Source organism: Euphorbia lathyris, chromosome 10 (assembly GCF_963576675.1).
Source record: "Euphorbia lathyris chromosome 10, ddEupLath1.1, whole genome shotgun sequence".
In the NCBI taxonomy this organism is placed as follows: Eukaryota; Viridiplantae; Streptophyta; class Magnoliopsida; order Malpighiales; family Euphorbiaceae; genus Euphorbia; species Euphorbia lathyris.
In genome coordinates this window covers 40,512,439-40,535,256 of record NC_088919.1, presented here as the reverse complement: position 1 = coordinate 40,535,256, position 22,818 = coordinate 40,512,439, and the positions used below count along the sequence as shown (strand labels likewise).

Below are 22,818 nucleotides of genomic sequence, written 5' to 3'. Positions count from 1 at the left end.
ATCTCTTTTAAGTGAAAGCCTTCATGATTCAAATGCTCCAAACAGCTGTTCAATTTGGAGGACTACCAAATGAAGACCCAAATTCTCACATCCAGGACTTTGTCACAATGTGCAACACATTCAGAACAAACCGAGGAGTATCAGATGACATCATTCGACTCAAATTGTTCCCTTTTTCTTTGAGAGACAAAGTCAAATGCTGGATGAAGAACCTTCAACCAGGCTCCATAAGCAGTTGGGATGCCATGGCGGATGCCTTCCTCACTAAATATTTCCCACCAAGGCAAGCCATCAAATTACGAAATGCCATATCCCATTTTTCACAACAAGAAGATGAATCTTTATTTGAAGCATGGGAACGATACAAAGACCTGCTGCGAAAAGTTCTGAATCATAAAATCCCCACGTGGATGCAAATCTAAACTTTTTATCAGGGTCTTACCAACGTGCACAAGATGCAACTTGAATGAGTAGCAAATGGGGATCCTGAAGAACGTGAACCAGAAGCATTATATGAACTGGTCGAGAGACTGGTCAACACCAGTTACAAATGGCATTCTGTCAGGGAAGATGGAAGAAGGGAAACTGATTCACCTGTAGCGAAAGAAGTATCCAAACTCACTGCGCAAGTTGAACTCCCGAGCAGGCAACTTACACGCTGAGCGCAGCTCCAGTCAATAATGTGCAAGTGGTTCAATGCGATTTCTATGAAGGAAATCACCGATCAGCTGATTGTTTGTGCAACCAACCGAGTCTGAATCAAGAACAATGTGATTATGCAGGAACAAGTCAAAGGCCACTAAATCCCTATTCCAACACCTACAATCCTGCCTGGAGGAATCATCCAAATTTCGACTGGAGCCAGTAACCAGACAAACAACCAAACCAACCATACCAGAGCCATAAGAACAACCATAGTGGGTACCCGACAAACAACCAGCCCACCAACACAAAACTCTTTCAAGAACATGGAAACACAGATCCATCAGCTCACCAACATAGTAATCCTAAAGAACAAGGGAGTTCTCCCGAGCAAAATAGAGGTAAACCCCCAATGAGGAAGTCCAAGTTATTATGCTGGGAAGTGGTACAGAACTACCAGATCGAGCAACAAAATCGCTCCCTATCACCTCTGAAAAGCAGCCAGACGCAGCAGAACAGAAAACAACCAAGGGAGCCAAGGAACAACCCATGACCTCGGAGAACAACCTTGGAAATCAGGATGAACCTAGATACCTGCGACGTATCCCGTATCCAGAAAGGCTTAAACAGCAACAAAGTTTTAAACTGTATATAACTAAATTTTCAAATCCCATTTCATTAAATAATAAAAAGAAAATGATAATAATAAAAACGTAACCACTTACCTTGTCGGCCGACTGGAATGAACAAAAAAAAGCGAATGGTACGTATGTAGCCAATACGGTGAACAAAGAGGGTATGGCGGCGGCGGCGGATACAAGAAGATGATATTTCTAGGGTGAAATGTGAAACGAGCACTACTTAGGTCTTTATAAATAATTAAAAATTATACTAATAAGGAAATTCTAATTATATAATATTTAATGGTTTTTTCAATTATTATTTTTTAAAATTATATTATTTAATGTTTTTTAATCCATTGTTTCTTAATTTAACGTAGTTGGCACTTTTTTTAGGGACGATGCTGATGTCATGTGCCTAGCACTATGCCCAATACCCTTTCAGATGACGGTTCAAACCCTTCATCCCGCAATATATAAAACTGTCACGAGGCTCGATGTCGTCTGATTGTGCATCAGACGATGTATTAGTCAGTTTGACCTGTTTGTTCTAATGTGTAGGGTTCTAATTGTTCTATTCACATGTTCCTAGCGTATGCAAAGAACAGGTGCCCCACTTATTCCTTTTGATCCTGAAATCGAAGCGACTCTCAGATGAAGAAACACCGTCAGGAGAATAAGAACAAGGCAAAGGCTGGCGGAACCAAATCAATCTAGAATAGAACAACACCCTGAAGCTGAAAGGCAACCGGAGGAACCTCAACCAGAACAACCGGAGAACAAGGAGGAACAACAAGGAGACAACATGGATGAAGAAGAACAGCGTGCTAATCCCCCACTCATGATGAAGGAATACTCAAAACCATCACCAGAAGGCCACTCATCCTGCATAGTAATTCCTGATGAAGGCAACAATCTCTTTCAAGTGAAAGCCTTCATGATGCAAATGCTCCAAACAGCTGTTCAATTTGGAGGACTACCAAATGAAGACCCAAATTCTCACATCCAGGACTTTGTCACAATGTGCAACACATTCAGAACAAACCGAGGAGTATCAGATGACATCATTCGACTCAAATTGTTCCCTTTTTCTTTGAGAGACAAAGTCAAATGCTGGATGAAGAACCTTCAACTAGGCTCCATAAGCACTTGGGATGCTATGGCGGATGCCTTCCTCAACAAATATTTCCCACCAAGGCAAGCCATCAAATTACGAAATGCCATATCCCATTTTTCACAACAAGAAGATGAATCTTTATCTGAAGCCTGGGAACGATACAAAGACCTGCTGCGAAAAGTTCCGAATCATAAAATCCCCATGTAGATGCAAATCCAAACTTTTTATCACAGTCTTACCAACGTGCACAAGATGCAACTTGAATGAGTAGCAAATGGGGATCCTGAAGAACGTGAACCAGAAGCATTATATGAACTGATCGAGAGACTGGTCAACACCAATTACAAATGGCATTCTATCAGGGAAGATGGAAGAAGGGAAACTGATTCACTTGTAGAGGAATAAGTATCCAAACTCACTGCCCAAGTTGAACTCCCGAGCAGGCAACTTACACGCTGAGCGCAGCTCTAGTCAATAATGTGCAAGTGGTTCAATGCGATTTCTATGAAGGAAATCACCGATCAGCTGATTATTTGTGCAACCAACCGAGTCCGAATCAAGAACAATGTGATTATGCAGGAACAAGTCAGAGGCCACTAAATCCCTATTCCAACACCTACAATCCTGCCTGGAGGAATCATCCAAATTTCGGCTAGAGCCAGCAACCAGGCAAACAACCAAGCCAACCGTACAAGAGCCATAAGAACAACCATAGTGGGTACCCGACAAACAACCAGCCCACCAACACAAAATCCTTCCAGAACATGGAAACACAGATCCATCAGCTCACCAATATAGTAATCCCAAAGAACAAGGGAGTCCTCCCGAGCAAAACTGAGGTAAACCCCAAGGAGGAAGTCCAAGCTATTATGCTGAGAAGTGGTACAGAACTACCAGATCGAGCAGCAAAATCGCTCCCTACCACCTCTGAAAAGCAGTCGGACGCAGCAGAACAGAAAACAACCGAAGGAGCCAAGGAACAACCCATGACCTCGGAGAACAACCTTGGAAACCAGGATGAACCTGCGTACCTGCGACGCATCCCGTATCCAGAAAGGCTTATACAACAACAAAGTTTTAAACTATATACAGTAAAACCTCTATATAGGAATACACTTGGGACCAAGCTATTTGTATAACAATTGGAATGTTATTACTAAATAGAGTTTTATATAATAAAATTTTAAATTTGTTCGATACTTGGTTAAGATTATCATAGGCATGCTTGGTTTATATATAATATATAACAATAGACATTAATGGAACAAATTAAATATTTAGAATTTCAATTTAGAGTCTAGGTTTTCAATATATAGATAATTGGAAGAGTTTTATGAGAAAAATGTAAACATTAATGAGAATACTAAATATTTATAATTTCAAGTTGTAGTTTGTGTTTTCAACTCATAGATAATTTCAATAGTTTTTTTAATATTTTATAATTTAGTTTGAATTCTTAATATATATATACATATAAATATATAATTATTACTATATAGAGGTATAGTTTCTAAAGGTGGGACTTGAAAAGTGTATAACAAATAACGTTTGGGAGGTTATTCCTATTTATAACTGGCCCAAGATGGGATCGAGTTTTTTTATAACAAAATAGAGGTTATTACTATATAGAGTATTCTTATATAGAGGTTTTACTGTATAACTAATTTTTCAAATCCCATTTCATTAAATAACAAAAAAAATGATAATAATAAAATGTAACCACTTACCTTGTCGGCCGGCCAGAATGAACAAAAAAGCGAATGGTACGTAGCCAATACGGTGAATAAAGAGGGTATGGCGGCGACGGCAGATACAAGAAGATGATATTTCTAGGGTGAAATGTGAAACGAGCATGTAGTAGGTCTTTATAAATAATTAAAAATTATACTAATAAGGAAATTCTAATTATATAATATTTAATGGTTTTTTCAATTATTATTTTTTATATTATATTATTTAATGTTTTTTAATCCATTGTTTCTTAATTTAACGTAGTTGGCACTTTTTTTAGGGACGTTGCTGGTGCCATGCGCCTAGCACTATGCCTAATACCCTTTCAGATGACGGTTCAAAACCGTCATCCCGCAATATATAAAATTGTCATGGGACTCGATGTCGTCTGATTGTGCATCAGACGACGGTCGCGTTCTGTCATCTCTAGTAGAATCACATGGCATACACTTACTTGCGCTCTGTCATGTTTTCAATGTTATTATGACGGTATTATTTAGAGTGAGCATGGTCCGGTTCGGTTCAAAAATCGAACCAAACCGAATAGAACCGAACCAAATAAGGACACTTTTTGTAAACCGAACCAAACCGAATTGTAATTCGGTTCGGTTAGAACATAACCGAATTATTTCAGTTTGGTTCAGTTCCAAACCAAATTATATATTTATTTACATCTGTACCAATGTGCTTTAGTTACAAACTAAAAAAAAAAGTTTCTGGAACTAATGTTCTCCTGGAACATTTTTCATAATTCTAAACTTATAATTTTTTTTTTAAAGTTGCGCGCAATGCACTTATATTAAACAAATGAAGATTACATTAAAGAGAAAGGAAAAAACCATCAATCTGCCCCACCTCATATAATTGGAACTCATGACTTCTAGGATCATAGGTAAGCTCTCAACCAACAGGCTAAACTTACGAGTTATAAATTTAAAAAAATCATAAAACATTGGTTGTGTAACTCTTTTCATAATTCTCAATTAATTCATGTAAAATAATCAAAATCTCACTATAGAATTCTCATTCCAAATCTATAATTATTAATTAATAAGAGAGAGAGGAAGTGAAGTTAGAATTGGGTAATGGTGCTGTGAGTAATATAGTGACTGCAATTCTTCCTTTTTCCAATTTTGTTGTCTGCCAACTTAAAAATGTTTTAATTTTTCTATAAACAAATAATACTCATTTGTAGTGTGTTGGGCGCAGTAGTAAGCTAAGTTGGATCTAACTAAGTTAATATGATTAATTTAGGTTTAATTACATTTGTAGTGGGTTTGGTTTAACTAAGTTATTAGTTCGGTTTTTTGGTTTGTTCGGTTTATACCCAAACAAACCGAACCAAACCAAAAACCAAAGTTGTAGAAAAACAAAAACCGAACCAAACCAAATTGCAATTTGGTTCGGTTCGGTTTGGTTTGTTTGGTTTTTAGTTATTGGTTCGTTTTTGCTCACCCCTAGTATTATTATTAGGAACTGTCAATTTGGATGTATTCTAATGACGTATCTTTTACATAGCCTGTCACTAGAGTGAGTCAAACTCTCAAACTTTTACGTGTAATAGGACATATTTTCATCTTCGTATCTGTCACTGTAGTTTAGTTACCATTTTTTTTCTTTTTTTAATTCTGTCATAGTAAGGTCATTGAGATGACAATGTATTTAGTTATATGTGTCTTGTGAGAGTATTTCATATGACATTTTTATTTAATAAACTGTCAAAGCAATTAGTCCTATGTGACGACGTAGATTATTAGACGACAGTCTGATTTTTCATTTATTATCATCTTAACGTTTTACAACATTTCATTAATTTGATGTCCTTTCACGCATCATAAAATGACATTCTTTTTATTATGGCGCTCATTCAACGTTATAATATACGATAACTTTTTTATTCGATGTGTCGCATAACCTGTATATAATATCTTTTATGGAACCCCTTTCATGCATCTGTACATACAGCCATTGAATATCTTTTATTCGATGTATCGCGTAACTGATAGGGGTCAAAAACCCCTATCTTTGGGTACGGTTTTAGGACGGGTTTTAGCATTATTTAGTTAATAAGTGAGCATTTCTCGCATTTAAATGCTTTTATGTGAGTTAGTTAAGAATTGGAAACGTTTTATTTATTTTTCGTTGTTTAGGCTCGTTTTATGACCAATCTAGGCAATTACGGCCAAAATAGCATGCATAGTATAATTCCATTATCTTTTGAAGCTAATTGGTCCGTCAAAAGTCGCACCAAACGAAGCGTTTGCTCAAAATAAGCGATTGACGGATCAATTTAGCCTTTGGACTAATGTTATCTGGAGTTTCTGTACGTGCGCAAGTGTAAGTTCGGGCGAAAAAGGGCATTGACAACATTCGGCAAGCATCAAGGGCATGCCGGGCGAAAACGCTCGACGAGCGGGCCTCCGTAGGCCATGCCTGCTCGCCGAGCAGGCCCCTGGAGGCCTACTCGCCGAGCAGGCCATGCCTGCTCGCCGAGCAGGCCGCCAGAGGCCTGCTCGGGCGAGCAGGAGCCTGCTCGTCGCGAGTAGCCCTGCTCGCCGAGCAGCTCGCCCTGCTCGGCGAGCAGACCTGCGGGAATTGGTCAAAAAGACCAATTTCGCCCCCACGAAGCCACGATGGACCCCACGACTTCCTACACCAATAAGGACACGAAAATAGGTCAAAAAGAGGGCCGAGCCACGCCTATAAATAGAGTTTTTCCAATGTAATTTAGATATCTTTCATTATTTGTAAATTATCTTAGCTTTCCCCTTGAATTTCCTCTCCATCTCCTCCATCTTCATCAACCTCCATTGAAGCTCCTTCAAAGCTATCCTCGAGGAATATTCAAGGTCCGTCCTTAAGACCTAGGAAGCCGATTGCAGAGTAGACAGGTTCCTTGAAAGGGATTTTCGTATCTCCTTTTACTTTTCCTTGTTTTTACTCTTTGATACAGTCTATGAATCCTAGGCTAATTGTATCCTGTGACATTATCATTCATCTTTAATAAGATTTTAGCTCTTATTTTGTTCTATGTTTAATTGTTTAATCTTTGTCTTACGCTTTATTCAATTGGTTTAACTCATTCAAAAGCCCCAAAATCGAGTAAGCACATATTGTGAGTTGAATCTGACCTAGTCAGAGCCTAGGAGATTGACGACCTCTTAGTTGATTAAGCCCAAATTTCTGAGCCTTAGACCTAGTTTCGGCCTTACAAGGGAATCACGTACTAGGAACTTCAGGAGGGTAAGTAGTGTTAATCGCCTTGAATACAAGTGACTTAGATTAGGTTTTTAACCAATAGACCTAATAACCTAACCTCATTATTATCGTTCATACCATGTTCCTTCGGGTAATTGCATTAGTGAAAGATCAATTAGGAGTAGTTTAACTTAATTAGGAGTAGTTTAACTTAATTAGGCGTAGAATAACTTAGTTAGAACTAGATAACTTAGCTAGGAGTAGCATAATTCAACCTAGGAGTAGATTAACTTAATCAAAACCAATTCAAACCCCACAAAGCCTAGATAACACCTGAAACCTAGTAATTCGATACTTGTGGTAAATAAGTCCTGTGGATTCGATACCTGGACTTTCCAGATTTATTACTTGATAACGACGGGGTACACTTATCCCTTAGTGAGTCTTCTTCACCGAAGGCGCATCAAGTTTTTGGCGCCGTTGCCGGGGATTTATTTCTTCTGCAATATCGAACCAAAGGTCGATTTGTTAGTTTAGGCATTCATTGTGAATATCTTTGTTTATATCATTCATACTTGCCTATAACTTATACTTGTATATACAAATACTTGTTGATATACTATTACTTCAATTCTGTAACATTACTTGTACTTATAAAATCGTTCTTCCAGCAATTATGAACAACAGAGCTTCAAATCCGTCCATGAACGATCTCAACACAAAAATGGATTTCCTTGTGGCTTCATACAGCCGTAATAACCAACTAAGGACACCATTTTGCGAGAGATGTGGCCAGAATCACCCCGGTAAGGTATGCCACGTCAACTATTACGTACCTAGAGGTGAGAATGTAAGTTACTTGGGTAATCATCAAAGGTATAATTCTGAACCCCCAACTTACAACTATTACGATCAAGAGCATACACGATATCCACCGGCGCCCTACATGGCACCCGTGGATACCCCTCCATGTCCCCATTCTAACTCTGATTTTTATGGCAGGCAAACAGAGTGCTCAGAAGGAATAATGACCCTCTTAAGAGAGATATCCGTCCGACTGGCAGCCAACGAGGAGGCATGCAGGACCCTGAGTAACCAACTTACCGCAATCAGATAAGAAAGGGAATGCCAAGAGGCGTTCCTCTTACAAGAGGAGGCAATTCAAGCCATCGCCCTAAGGACCGGCAAGGAAGTGGACACACTCGTGGCACCTCCATCGCAAACACATCCGTCACCTCAAGTAAGTAGGGAAACGGAAGTGGTAAGCAACCCCGGTCCCGCATCTGAAACTCCAGCTCCTGAAGTAGCTGTAGAAAAAGTAGTTAGGCCTTATGCACCAAAACTGCCATTTCCTCAGAAACAGAAAAAGGCCAACTTAGATAAAAAAATTGCTCGGTTTTCGGAAATCCTTAGTAGATTAGAAATCAATATTCCATTAATGGAAGCACTAGAGGAAATGCCGAACTATGCAAAATTTCTTAAAGACATGTTGTCGAAAAAGAAAAAGTTTGGGGAAAATGAGATAGTGGCTTTAACAGAACAATGCTCGGCCATAATCACCCATAAATTACCCCCCAAGCTTAAAGATCAAGGGAGCTTTACCATCCCGTGTAGGATAGGCAACATGCACATAGATAGGGCATTATGCGATTTAGGAGCAAGTATTAATCTTATGCCTTTATCAATCTTCGGGAAATTGGGACTCGGAGAGCCTAAACCAACAAACATGACACTGCAGCTAGCGGATAGGTCGATCGCACGGCCTAAAGGCATAGTTGAAGATGTATTGGTGAAGGTGGACAAACTGATCTTCCCGGTCGACTTTGTGGTCCTCGACATGGAAGAAGATGACTCCATCCCCATTCTTCTTGGGAGACCGTTCCTTGCAACCGGTAGGACACTGATAGACGTCCATGGAGGTAAATTGGTCCTAAGGGTGCAGGACGAAGAGGTAACATTTAACGTTTATGAGTCTATAAAATTTCCTCAAGAACGCTCCAAAAGTTGCAACTTTGTAGATGCACTAATAGATGAATGTATTGAGGAAGTTGACCTTAACATGAGAAATACCTCTTTAGAACTCGGTCTAGGTGGTGAGGAATGTGAAAACTCGAATGAACCATTTGAAGACCTCCCACCTGAAAAGTGTTATTGGGTCAAGGGTAGAAAAGAGGATCTTGATCGTGAGATCAAACCCAAACCCAAAACCTCGTTAGAGGAACCTCCAGAATTGGAGCTTAAGCCCTTGCCCAACAATCTGAAATATGTTTTTCTTCAACCTCCCACAGATTTACCCGTTATTATTTCTTCTTTGTTGACAATTGAACAGGAAGAAAAATTGGTGGAGGTGCTGATGCAACATAAAGGGGCTTTTGGATGGTCAATCCACGACATCAAAGGCATCGACCCCAAAATCTGCACGCATAGGATTTTCCTTGAGGAAGAGATCAAGCCATCCGCCCAACCTCAATGACGGCTGAACCCTAATATGAAAGAGGTGGTAAAAGCCGAGGTTATAAAACTCCTCGACGCAGGTATCATCTTTCCGATTTCTGATAGCCAATGGGTAAGCCCGGTTCAATGCGTGCCCAAAAAAGGGGGAACAACGGTAATGGAAAACGAAAAAGGGGAATTAATCCCAACTAGAAAGGTTACGGGTTGGCGTGTATGCATAGATTATAGGAAATTAAACGAGGCCATCCGTAAAGACCACTTTCCTTTACCATTTATTGATCAAATGTTGGAACGATTGGCAGGGCACGAATTTTTCTGTACTTTAGATGGGCTATCCGGCTATATGCAAATTCATGTGGACCCTTTGGACCAAAAGAAAACCACATTCACTTGCCCCTATGGGACTTTCGCATATAGGCGGATGCCTTTCAGATTATGTAATGCCCCTGCCACATTCCAGCGTTGTATGATGGCTATGTTTTCTGACATGGTCGAGGAGTTCCTAGAAATTTTCATGGATGATTTTAATGTTGTAGGACCTACTTTCGACCAATGTCTTGAAAACTTGGACCGAGTCTTAGAACGTTGTGAAGACAAAAACTTGGCACTCAATTGGGAAAAGTGCCAGTTTATGGTCCAAAATTGTATAGTGTTAGGACACAAGGTGTCGGGAAAGGGGATCGAGGTCGATCCGGCAAAAATTGAGGTAATTGAAAAACTGCCACCTCCTACCAATGTAAAGTTGGTTAGGAGCTTTTTAGGACATGCGGGGTTTTATAGACGGTTCATAAAAGACTTTTCAAAAATCACTAAACCCCTCACTCAATTGTTACTAAAAGATGCTGATTTTAATTTCAATGAAGAATGTATGTCTGCATTCAAATTACTGAAAAAGAAATTAATCGAAGCACCTATTATGGTAAGCCCGGATTGGTCCCTTCCCTTTGAGTTAATGTGCGATGCCAGTAATCTGGCTGTAGGAGCCTGTCTTGGGCAGAGGGTGGATAAACTTTTTCGCCCAATCTTCTATGCTAGCAAAACCTTGAATGATGCACAACAAAATTATTCAATAACTGAAAAGGAATTGCTAGCCGTAGTCTTTGCCTTTGACAAATTTAGATCTTATTTGGTGCTATCTAAGGTAATTGTTTTTACTGACCATGCAGCTCTAAGATATTTGATGAGCAAGCAAGATGCAAAACCTAGGCTGATTCGGTGGATCTTACTACTCCAAGAGTTTGACATCGAGATCAGAGACAAGAAAGGGGTGGAAAACGTAATAGCAGACCACCTATCCAGGTTAGAGTCAGATCAACAAGCCTTAGAACATGAGGCAATCAAGGAGGTATTCCCGGATGAAACATTGTATTCGGTACGATCTCTCCCCTGGTTTGCAGACATCGCAAACTACAAAGTCGGTAACATTCTTCCCCCTGATTTAGATGCAAGCAAAAAACGTAAGTTTATGTTTGAAAACAAACAATATTTTTGGGAAGAACCATATCTGTTTCGATTCTGTACTGATGGCATGATTAGGAGATGTATACCTGAAGAGGAGGTAGATTCGGTGATTAATATGTGTCATTCTAGAGAACCAGGTGGCCACTTTGGGCCAGATAGGACAGTGGCAAAAATCCTCCAAAGTGGGTTTTGGTGGCCACAAATGCATAAAGATGTTAATAACTATGTTAAATATTGTGATGCATGTCAAAGAGTAGGGAATATCTCTAGGAGAAATGAGATGCTTCAACAGGGCATACTTGTGTGTGAGCTGTTTGATGTTTGGGGCATAGATTTTATGGGACCCTTCCCCATGTCCCACAACAACCAATACATTCTTGTGGCGGTTGACTATATTTCCAAATGGGTAGAAGCAGAAGCTCTACCCACAAATGACGCTCGAATGGTGATAAGATTTTTGAAAAAGAATATTTTTACCAGATTTGGCACCCCCCGGACCATTATTAGTGATGGGGGGGTCCCACTTCTGCAATAGACAATTTGACACGTTGCTTCAAAAATATGGCGTAGCTCATAGGGTTGCAATGCCCTACCACCCTCAGACGAGCGGTCAGGTAGAAGTGTCAAATAGAGAACTAAAACGTATTCTTGAGAAAACAGTAGGGAATGCTAGGAAAGACTGGAGCCTAAAGCTGGATGATGCCCTTTGGGCATATCGGACAGCTTTTAAGACTCCCATAGGAATGTCTCCCTATCGTTTAGTTTTCGGTAAATCTTGTCACCTACCTGTTGAATTAGAACATAAGGCAGACTGGGCATTGAAATATCTAAATTTTGACCCTAAGCTTTCAGGTGAACTACGGTTAACTCAGCTGCACAAACTGGATGAGCTCCGGTACAATTCCTACGAGAATGCCAAACTGTACAAAGAACGGACCAAAAGGGTGCATGATAGGAAAGTACAAAAGAAAACTTTTCAAATAGGCGATCAAGTACTTTTATACAACTCCCGATTGAGATTCTTCCCTGGCAAACTCAAGAGTAAATGGTACGGGCCATTCTCAGTCATCAACGCGCATCCCTCCGGAATGGTCGAAATCGAGGGAAAAAATGGGATCATCCAGAAAGTAAATGGGCACCGTCTGAAGATCTATCTTGGCAAAGATGATTCGGACGTACAAGTTCTGCGCCTACAGACAATCACATACCCCCCGGCCGATCAGTAAGTTGTCTTCTCCACCCTAACTCTTTACACTCGTACTTCATGATTTGTGATGCAATGTTGGAACTTATTGCATATTTTTAGTGTGAGGAGGAGGGGTAGACAAACTTACAAAAATTGTATAAATTTTAAAATTTTTGTTGCGTCGTGTCTAGTTTAGTTTAGCGTTTTGGGTTTTATTTATGTTTTTGCATGTTTAGGACCTAAAACCGTGAACCTCCTTCGAATATAAACTTCGTTATTTGTCTTTGAGGGCTGAGAACCGAATCTAAGATTGCTTGACAACTAGTTTAGGTGTAGGACACAACCCTTGTATCTGTAAAAGCATGAGCTAAAGTTTGCATTTAGACCCTACTTTTGAAGAAATGCTAAAATCATTACTTAGGTAGATAACTTAAGAATTGAAGGCATGTGATTTTAAACTTGAGTTTGGGGAAAACTAGTAAACACAAAATTGAAACCCAAAGAATTGTGAGTTGAATTTGAGCCTAAGAGCGAACATCAAAAAGCTCTTTTTCTTGACATTTTTGTGTGAATGCTTTGACTTGTGGAAGATTACAGATTTTGCACCTAATACTGTGTTGAACCTACATGCAATGATTTGAGATGATAAATGATGAATCAACCTCATTAGAATTAACCATTTTCTTTACCTTATTTTTTTCTTTTTCATCCACTCTAGGAAGCCCCTTTGAGCCTATATTTTTGTAGTTTATAGATTTTTCTTTCGTTCTAACCCATTTTTGCAAACCACAACTTGGTTTGTTACTTAACCCAAAATTTTTGCAAAGCTCAAATTGAGCCTTTGTTTTCTTCTAGCGCTTTATCTTTGTTTATGGCATTACAGTAGCAAGCCAAAAGGCTAAGAAGTGAATGAGCATCACTATCCCAAAAAGAAAAAGAGAAAAACAGAAAAAGAAAAGAAAAGAGACGAACAAAAGGGAAGAACTTCGTTCCCCAGTTCTCAAAAATCAAAAACGTCTCAAGAAAACATCCCAAAAAGAAAATAAGGGATGAATAAAAAGCTCAGTCACTTCATATTTGCTAAAGCCATTTAAACTGTGTTTTTGTAGCGCTAGAACTATTACCCTTGTTGTACCTTCAACCCTCTAACCACATTACAACCCCGATTAGAGGCTGTTTTTGATATCATCGGAATCATATAGCATAGTAGAGGAACTCGGATGAACGTGCAAAATCAACGTAATCCTAAGCAAGAACATAAGCCGAGAGTAAACACTTTAGCCACCAAAATTATGTGAAATGAGTGAACTACCTATGGTGAGGTGTTTTACTTAGCGATCCCATTAAACTCGTTTAATTGAACATGTGTCCTTTTGCTTAAAAACTATGACCTATGATAATTGAAATGCGGCTTTTGGATATCGTGTCTCTACTTTGTATTTCCGAATGCATGTAATTACAGATGCTCGAAATTGTGTCAAGCACCTAGTCAAACCGGGAGGTCTTCTAGCTTGCTTGTGATTGCGGGTTTAGTTTTTTTTAGTTTACTTGGGGATAAGTAAAGTTTTAAGTGCGAGGAGGTTGATAGGGGTCAAAAACCCCTATCTTTGGGTACGGCTTTAGGACGGGTTTTAGCATTATTTAGTTAATAAGTGAGCATTTCTCTCATTTAAATGCTTTTGTGTGAGTTAGTTAGGAATTGGAAACGTTTTATTTATTTTTCGTTGTTTAGGCTCGTTTTATGACCAATCTAGGCAATTACGGCCAAAATAGCATGCATAGTATAATTCCATTATCTTTTGAAGCTAATTGGTCCGTCAAAAGTCGCACCAAATGAAGTGTTTGCTCAAAATAAGCGATTGACGGATCAATTTAGCCTTTGGACTAATGTTATCTGGAGTTTCTGTACGTGCGCAGGTGTAAGTTCGGGCGAAAAAGGGCATCGACGACATTCGGCAAGCATCAAGGGCATGCCGGGCGAAAACGCTCGACGAGCGGGCCTCCGTAGGCCATGCCTGCTCGCCGAGCAGGCCCCTGGAATAAGTGTACCCCGTCGTTATCAAGTAATAAATCTGGAAAGTCCAGGTTATCGTCCACAGGACTTATTTACCACAAGTATCGAGTTACGAGGTTGCAGGTGTTATCTAGGCTTTGTGGGGTTTGAGTTGGTTTTGATTAAGTTAATCTACTCCTAGGTTGAATTATGCTACTCCTAGCTAAGTTATCTAGTTCTAACTAAGTTATTCTACGCCTAATTAAGTTAAACTACTCCTAATTAAGTTAAACTACTCCTAATTGATCTTTCACTAATGCAATTACCCGAAGGAACATGGTATGAACGATAATAATGAGGTTAGGTTATTAGGTCTATTGGTTAAAAACCTAATCTAAGTCACTTGTATTCAAGGCGATTAACACTACTTACCCTCCTGAAGTTCCTAGTACGTGATTCCCTTGTAAGGCCGAAACTAGGTCTAAGGCTCAGCAATTTGGGCTTAATCAACTAAGAGGTCGTCAATCTCCTAGGCTCTGACTAGGTCAGATTCAGCTCACAATATGTGCCTACTCGATTTTGGGGCTTTTGAATGAGTTAAACCAATTGAATAAAGCGTAAGACAAAGATTAAACAATTAAACATAGAACAAAATAAGAGCTAAAATCTTATTAAAGATGAATGATAATGTCACAGGATACAATTAGCCTAAGATTCATAGACTGTATCAAAGAGTAAAAACAAGGAAAAGTAAAAGGAGATACGAAAATCCTTTTCAAGGAACCTGTCTACTCTGCAATCGGCTTCCTAGGTCTTAAGGACGGACCTTGAATATTCCTCGAGGATAGCTTTGAAGGAGCTTCAATGGAGGTTGATGAAGATGGAGGAGATGGAGAGGAAATTCAAGGGGAAAGCTAAGATAATTTACAAATAATGAAAGATATCTAAATTACATTGGAAAAACTCTATTTATAGGCGTGGCTCGGCCCTCTTTTTGACCTATTTTCGTGTCCTTATTGGTGTAGGAAGTCGTGGGGTCCATCGTGGCTTCGTGGGGGCAGAATTGGTCTTTTTGACCAATTCCCGCAGGTCTGCTCGCCGAGCAGGGCGAGCTGCTCGGCGAGCAGGGCTACTCGCGACGAGCAGGCGCCTGGCGGCCTGCTCGGCGAGCAGGCTCCTGCTCAGCGAGCAGGCTCCTGCTCGCCCGAGCAGGCGCCTGGCGGCCTGCTCGGTGAGCAGGCATGGCCTGCTCGGCGAGTAGGCCTCCAGGGGCCTGCTCGGCGAGCAGGCATGGCCTACGGAGGCCCGCTCGTCAAGCGTTTTCGCCCGGCATGCCCTTGATGCTTGCCGAATGTCATCGATGCCCTTTTTCACCCGAACTTACACCTGCGCACGTACAGAAACTCCAGATAACATTAGTCCAAAGGCTAAATTGATCTGTCAATCGCTTATTTTGAGCAAACGCTTCGTTTGGTGCGACTTTTGACGGACCAATTAGCTTCAAAAGATAATGGAATTATACTATGCATGCTATTTTGGCCGTAATTGCCTAGATTGGTCATAAAACGAGCCTAAACAACGAAAAATAAATAAAACGTTTCCAATTCCTAACTAACTCACACAAAAGCATTTAAATGCGAGAAATGCTCACTTATTAACTAAATAATGCTAAAACTCGTCCTAAAACCGTACCCAAAGATATGGGTTTTTGACCCCTATCAGTAACCTGTATATAATATATTTTATTCGATGTGTCGCATAACCTGTATATAATACTTTTTATTCGATGTGTCGCATAACTTGTATATAATATTATATAGAATCAACTAAATCCAAAAAGGAAAAAGAATTGATTTTAGGACTGGTCTTGCCTAGGGCCTCTAAAATACTGGAGTCGGCCCTGAAGAGAGGCTACGTGGAAGTTTTGCATTCACAAAAAAATTAGTGGTATGGAAGACTTTGTAGTATGGGTAATAATGGTTATAAATTAGTGAGCTTGTTGTTCTTATTTTTGTAAGAGTGCAAAAAATTTGCAACAGAGTTGTAATAATAAAAGAGAGTTCTTTCATACTTGCGTCATTTTTTGTTTTATACCAAATAATAGTTTTCTAAAAGAATTACATAATAAGTCCTTACATATCCAGTCCATTCCTAATCACTTAATTAGTCACTACCTTTTAACAAGAGCATTGTTTACATGTACCCCGACATGAAACTGTGGATTTCTCGAATATTATTTCCAGTGTCGCGATGTGAGGCACTCATGTTTTGTACAAACATGGTTCAAAGTTTAGTCATTCTTAGAATTAGAAGCTCATGAACAATAAACATGTCTCAAGATCAACACCATGTTTAACTAAGGTGATTCACTTGGGTATTAACTTCTGTCGCATCTTCAAGTACCCGAAATATGGTTACTTTCGTAGCATCCTTCATATTAATCAGCTCAAAGACACAAATATCTCTGTCGTACCTGAAATATGGTTACTTTCGTAGCATCCTTCATATTAAGTTATGTATGGTGATAAATGTTCTACTCATCCGATCTCTAGAAGAATATGTGTGCTATGGAATTTACAGAGTATTTACATACTTTTTAAAGTTGCCAAAACTTAAGACTATCATTTTAAAATAAATTATTTTATTTATTTCTCATCCATATCATTTTTGGCAACTTTTTATATAAAAAAAACTTCAATCTTAAGCAACTCTAAAACTTACCACTATGGTCTCATAAATTATAATTTTATATATAATTTATTTTAATTATAAATATTGCCATAAAATTCCGCCAATAGTAGGCAACTAAATCATTTTTTATATTAAAGAAAAAAAGAAAAAGTAAGTGTCAACGAGGTGCCAAAAATAGCAATATTGTAATAATCATTTAAGCAACTTTTGTTACTCTAGTACAAAGTACTCTTTCAAACATCCTCCACCTCATCAAGTACCCTTCCAAACATCTTGCATTGGAGATGCTCTTAGAGTCTGGGTGTTACAACTCAAGTAAGGGCCTTCATTCCGATTTTAACAGTCGTTAATTAAAAAACTCATTTAATTCACTTCAAATCCATATTCTCCACCATCGTCCTTCTCCATTGACCGCTGATCTTCATCTGGCTCCATCTTCCATGAATACTTAAAAATTGATTCTTCAGATCTATATTATCCATCACCATCCTTCTCCATTGACCGATGATCTTATTTTAACTCAAAGGCTCATGGGTTCAAACCTAAACCCAACCGCACTATTAAAATTAGCACTCCAAATTTAAATTTTTGATTCCGCGACTGATGACAACTATCCAATATTTTTGGATCCAAATAATAATTGTCCATAAACCTTTTATTTTTCTTATAGTACTGATAACATCCGCAATGATATCATAAGGACCACGCTGGGAATGTTCTCTGATTAGGAGGATCAAAAGGAAGAAAAGATATAAAGGGATCAGCCAATGTTAGTATATATGGCGTATAGCTGGACAAGAGATATATATACGGAGACACGCCTCCAACTTCCTTAGATCCATGGCCTGTTACATAAAACGACCCGCCGCTATAATAAGATACGAGATCCGACCAGTATAGGGTCCGCCCTGATAAAGACAAGGAGTCGTCATATGGTGGAAACACCATCATTAATAAACATTAATGATACCTTAAAAGTAATAACCACTCAGAGGTTAGAGGTCAGAGTTAAGTTGCATTAAAAGAGCATCACACTTTATTAAAAGACATTAAAATGTGGTTATTACGGTTATCACTCAAAAACCTATATAAATACCCCTGAAACTAAGTATGAAAGGTACACATTCACACAACCCTAAACCCTACTTGTGATTTCAGTTTATTCTTAGATACATTATTGATTTAAGCATCGGAGTGCCCCCGGCCGAACACAACGGTGCCTCACATGGACGCTCTACGGTGCTAAAGAATTCACAGAATATCAATTGGTGCGGTGAAGGTGGAATCCTAAAAATAATAGGGTTTTCACGATGAACATTATAATATCTTCAAATGATCTCATCCCTCCCATTGGAGATGTCTCTATGATAACAAACCCAGGCAACATGACGGCTGGAAACCATGACGGCAATAATATCATTTCTCATGTACATGCCACACTTCCTTTAGACGGCGTGGTTCAACCATCACATGAGTGGTCTCTAGAATTTTTCTTTGAACAAATGGTGGAATCTGTCCGTCGAGAGTTAGGTAATGAATCGACTGATCGGGCACGAATCATACTAAGTGGAAATGATTTAATTGATCGGGCTAGAAGGGTGTTCGAGGAACAACCAACATAAGGTGGTGCCAATAATACCATACAAACAAATACGACACGAAATAATCTTGAACATCATCGAGAACGATCGCGTTCCTGTCATAGGCATTCGTCAAGAGCTCGTGAGAACAATAATACAGCTAGGAATGAAGGATCCCTTTCTCCACATCGATTTAATACGGCAGTAGAAGCACGGTTCCAAGAAGAATCACGAAAACAGAGTCAAAATACTGAACGATACGCCCATCAGGTAAATAGTCATTCACCTTTTACTGCCTACATTATGGGATTCAGAACGGATGGGCGCTTTAAGGCGTCAAACCTGTCGCAGTTCAAAGGAGAGGATAATCCAGAAGCGCATACGAGAAAATACAGGGAGTTAATGGACATATATGGGGCAAATGAGGGAATCCTTTGTAGAATGTTCTCCACCACGCTAAGTGGATCAGCGTATGGATGGTTCAAATCCCTGGAGGCTAAATCTATAAATAACTAAGAGCAATTAAGCAGAGAATTTTGTGCTAAATTCGCGGGTAACATTCCTCCTGTGGTATCCATTAGGACGTTGTATGATCTTAAACATAAGGAGGGTGAATCCCTAAGAACCTATATTAATCGATTTTAACAAATTATGTATTGACATAACTAACGTGGACGTTAATACGACGGTTGAAGCAATAATCAAGAACACAAGGTGTAAACGGTTGTAGGAAAAAATTGGTTATCCACAAACCACAAACAATGATAGAGCTAGTAGAACGTTGTAAAAGATTTATGGAAATCGATGACATAAACAGGGCAGCCAAATCCTCAGTCAATGGTTCACCTGAAAGAAGAGATCGTGGTAGATCTAGTAGAAGAAGATCGCCTGAAACAATAGATCGCGGTGGATCCAGAAGAAGGGATAACAGATGGGCGGATCAAGAAGGAAAGCGAACCTCCAAAAGTGGACCGAATTTCACGCCCCTCAATACTCCAAAGAATAAAGTTCTACTATGGCTGGAAAAGATTAGATTTAAAGGGGACATTACTTATCCCAACCCGAAGGGAGGGGAGCATATCCCAATGGGCAAAAATGCAAAAGCACATTGTCGATTCCACATGAGGCAAGGCCATGACACCAACAGGTGTTTTGTGTTGGACAAAGAAATCGAAAGATTGATTGAAAGAGGCACGCTTCATAGGTTTGGGCAAGATGAGCATGGTGAAGGAAGGGAAAAAGAGGGCCCCAAAAATAAAGGCAAAGGAGTCATTAATGTTATTGCAGGCGGACTAGGGTATCAACCGCTCACCAAAAGAGCAAAGACGTACGCCCTAGACAAGGTGGCCCTTAAAAGACCTTTTGCAGAAATAGGCTCGACGAGCGGACCCCATGCTGATGCTTTGGTGATCATGATGAACATTGAAGGATGGGATATGAAGAGAGTCATAATCGACACAGGAATTTCGTGCACTGTAATTACCAGAAGTGCGTTTGCAAAGCTAAAAATAGACCCTATACAGGTGGAAACAACCATTGTGGATATACTAGGGGTAACCGCACATACAGTCCAAACTAAAGGGCAAGTGATGTTGGAGTGTGAAATCACTGATGGTGATCAGACTTGGAAAGGAGAGCAAGAATTCACCATCCTAGATGGTCGGCTCACGTACAACGTCATCCTAGGAAGGCCTTTTCTTTCAGAAGCGGCTGCTTTAATTTCAGTGCGCCATCTAACCATGTATGTCCCAACCGCTAAAGGCAGGGTAATGATCAAAGGAAGCCAGAAAACGGCTCAAGAAACATATATGGCTTCCCTAGACATACTCCCGCAAGAAAATGAAGATGAGGAAGAGGAGCAAAACACCACGGCACTAGGAGATACAGAGATGTGCCTTATTTCAGAAGGCAAAAGCGTGAAAATTGCCAAAGGGCTCCCACCAGAAATCAAGGAGGAAATAATAAAAACCCTGGTTGAATGCTAAGAAGTTTTTGCAGGGGATAATGAAGTATTAAAAGGGGTAAGGCCGCATCTTATCACTCACAAATTAAACATTATGGAGGAAGCCAACCCGTCAGCCAAAAAAGACGGAACCATGGGCCTAAAAGACAAAAGGCAATAGAAGAAGAAATTGCAAAACTAAAAAAGGCAGATGCCATTGAGGAAGTCATCATGGTGAACCTCTCCTTGTGATCGGGATGAGGTAAATGCCTCCCAACCAATCTATATCGAATGGCTGGCGAATGTGGTCCTTGTCAAAAAAGCGGGAGGAGCATACAGAATGTGTGTAGATTTCACAAATCTAAATAAAGCATGCCCAAAAGACAACTACCCATTTCCATGTATTGACATCTTGGTAGATGGGACTACGGGGCATGAAATCTACTCTTTCACAGATGTCAAATCCAGTTATCATCAAATACCTATGGACCTGAATGATAGGATTAAAACATCGTTCATCACACATCAGGCCACCTATTGCTTTAAGGTGATGCCTTTTCCTTTAAAAAATGCAGGAGCCACATACCAACGGATGATGAATAGAATTTGAGGCGTCCGGTCCTACTCCATTTGACATTATTCTTCTTCTGTTTTGACTTCATCATAAAATAGTATATATCTCAGTTCTTACAAACTTAAAACTCTATTCAACTAACTTCTGAAATCTCATTCTATTCTATTCCATTTTATTAAATCAGAAAAAAAAATTAATAATAATAAAAGCGTAACCATTTACTTTGTTGAGAATGTGTCAACGTTTGCCCCGCTATGAAAAAGACTATATTGCGGACGGAATGAACAAAAAAGCGAATGGTAGCCAATACAGTGAACAAAGAATGGCGGCGGCGGATACAAGCAGATGAATTTTCTAGGGTGAAATGAGCATGTAGTAGGTCTTTATAAATATAATTATACTAATAAGGAAATTATAATTATATATATTTAATGGTTTTTTCAGTTGTTTTTTTATATTATACTATTTAATATTTATTTATCCATTGTTTCTTAATGTAACGTAGTTGGCACTTTTTTAGGGACGGTGCTGATGTCATGTGCCTAGCACTATGCCGAATACCCTTTCAAATGACGGTTCAAAACCGTCATCCCGCAAAATATAAAACTGTCACGAAGCTCGCTGCCGTCTGATTGTGCATCAGACGACGGTTGCGTTCTGTCATCTCTAGCAGAATCACATGACATACGCTTACTTGCGCTCTGTCATCTTTTCAATGTTATGATGATGCTATTATTATTAGGAACCGTCAATTTGGATGTATTCTAATGACGTATCTTTTATATAGTATATCACTGGAGTGAGTGAAACTCTCAAACTTTTACGTGTAATAGGACATATTTTATCTTCGTATTTGTCACTGTAGTTTAGTTACCACAATAGTTTTTTTTTTTAATTCTGTCATAGTAAGGTTATTGAGATGACAATTTATTTAGTTATACGTGTCTTGTGAGAGTATTTCACATGACAATTTTATTTAATAAACTGTCAAAGCAATTAGTCCTATGTGACGACGTAGCTTATTAGACGACAATCTGATTTTTCTTTTATATCATCTTAATGTTTTACAACATTTCATTAATTTGATATCGTTTCACGCATCATAAAATGACATTCTTTTTATTGTGGCGCTCATTCAACGTTATAATATACGATAACTTTTATTGAATATCCCCTTTCATGCACATGTACATACATCCATTGAATATCTTTTATTCGATGTGGCGCATAACCTGTATATAATATATTTTATTCGATGTGTCGCATAACATGTATATAATATTTTTTATTCGATGTGTCACATAACTTGTATATAATATTATACAGAATCATGTAAAACCAAAAAGGAAACAGAATTGATTTCAGAATCAATTTTTTTTATTAAGAGCTTCTTTATCTCTTTTTTCGCCTAAGACCCATAAAAATTTCAGGATCGGCCTTACCTAGGGCCTCTAAAATACTAGAGCCGGCCTTGAAGAGAGGCTACGTGGAAGTTCTGCATTCACAAAAAATGAGTGATGTGGAAGACTTTGTAGTATGGGTAATAATGGTTATAAATTAGTGAGCTTGTTGTTCTTATTTTTGTAAGAGTGCAAAAAATTTGCAACATAGTTGTAATAATAAAAGAGA

General features: G+C 39.1%; 2 non-coding genes across 2 annotated transcripts; both read right to left on the bottom strand.

The window, feature by feature from the left end:
* Window positions 1-293: 293 nt before the first annotated feature.
* On the bottom strand, window positions 294-400 carry LOC136210178 (small nucleolar RNA R71). Its single transcript, XR_010677889.1, has one exon. It is a non-coding gene; the product is annotated as a small nucleolar RNA R71 (small nucleolar RNA).
* Window positions 401-2,469: 2,069 nt separating this feature from the next.
* Window positions 2,470-2,576, bottom strand: LOC136210182 (small nucleolar RNA R71). Its single transcript, XR_010677893.1, has one exon. It is a non-coding gene; the product is annotated as a small nucleolar RNA R71 (small nucleolar RNA).
* Window positions 2,577-22,818: the final 20,242 nt, after the last annotated feature.